Source organism: Danio rerio, chromosome 13 (assembly GCF_052040795.2).
Source record: "Danio rerio strain M-AB ecotype USA chromosome 13, GRCz13ab, whole genome shotgun sequence".
NCBI lineage: Eukaryota > Metazoa > Chordata > Actinopteri > Cypriniformes > Danionidae > Danio > Danio rerio.
In genome coordinates this window covers 20,421,080-20,422,500 of record NC_141033.1, presented here as the reverse complement: position 1 = coordinate 20,422,500, position 1,421 = coordinate 20,421,080, and positions in this window count along the sequence as shown.

Here is a 1,421-nt window from a genome sequence, read left to right as displayed (position 1 = left end):
TCATGTCTCACATAGAGAAATGATGATAGTGCAATACAGTGCTGCATTACAATAATGTATTGCTTATTAAACACCTTCATTTAATTCTAATTGTCTCTCCCTATTCAAAAATCATTTCATTTGTCCAGATTAAGATCCGGCTGCTTGTAAGCTCTTTAAAGATGTCCTGCATAATGTCAACACACTGATGTGAAAAGTAGCTAAGTCCTGCCCGAAAAGTAGCTAAAAGTGGCCAATTGACATTACACACTAATTTGCATATCAGTGACGTCATCGCGTAGTATCTGACAAGCGTAAGCCCATCATGTCTCTTCTCTCTGAGGCGCTGTGTATTATATTATATTACATAATTACATCTAAATGCACAATAAATAGGTTCTTATTAACATATTACTTTGCGTGATGACGTCATTGCGTAATCGCCACTCAAAACTACATCTTTATGTAGTATGCAAAATAATAATTCTCAAATAGACTATTTGTAAAAGTAATACAAACACTTTTTGAGAAAAAATTTTTTATTTTAAATATAACACTGATAATGAACCGTTACATTCTTTAAACAATCACAGGTTGTGTACAATTACTCTATTTAACTTGTGAAATTAACGCATCTGTGAAAGTAACAATTATAGCACTATTGGAATTTATTGCTTCCTAAATCACCAACAATTATACATGTAACAAATATCAGTAAATTAACAGTTATGAAAAACTATTTTGAGCTAGCAATTTACTTTACTGAGTCAAAGTCCCTTTAAGGCAAGTCATTTTACTCGGCAGCCATCTTTGAATGGGGAAATATCAAATTCTCCAAAACTACTTGCCAAGATTATGATTACATGTCATATTATGAATAACTGATACAATTATTCAACAAGTGTCTATTAAGTTTTATTTCTAAATGTTCGTATTACACAATCTGCAGAAACTCACATCTGGTTTAAGCCCCTCCCCCGAAGAATTGTCATTTGGTAGCGTTTGTTGATTGGCTCCTATACTAGAAGGCAGGCTTTATTTGCCGTATAGCGATCGCTGATTGGCTCCTGTACTAGAAAGTGGGGCTTCATTCGTCATATTGACTGTTACACTTTCCCCCATTCAAAAGTATACGAGTGACATGTCTTGTGTATTCTATAGTCTTTGACTGAGTGAAGCCTGCAGCCTCCACAATAATATCCAGCTGAAGGCCCACAGAATCACACACGTTTCAGGCACACGTTATCCGGCAAACACCCACAATTTTTTTATTATGGATTTCCCACATTAATACTATAGTAATTTATAGTAAGCAATATATTGTTTTTAAACCATAAAGTACTGGTAATTTGTTGTAATTATGTAATTATGGTTGCAACAAATTTAGCATTACAAACAAATGAACTGTTAATAATTAATAAAAAAAAAATATATATATATAT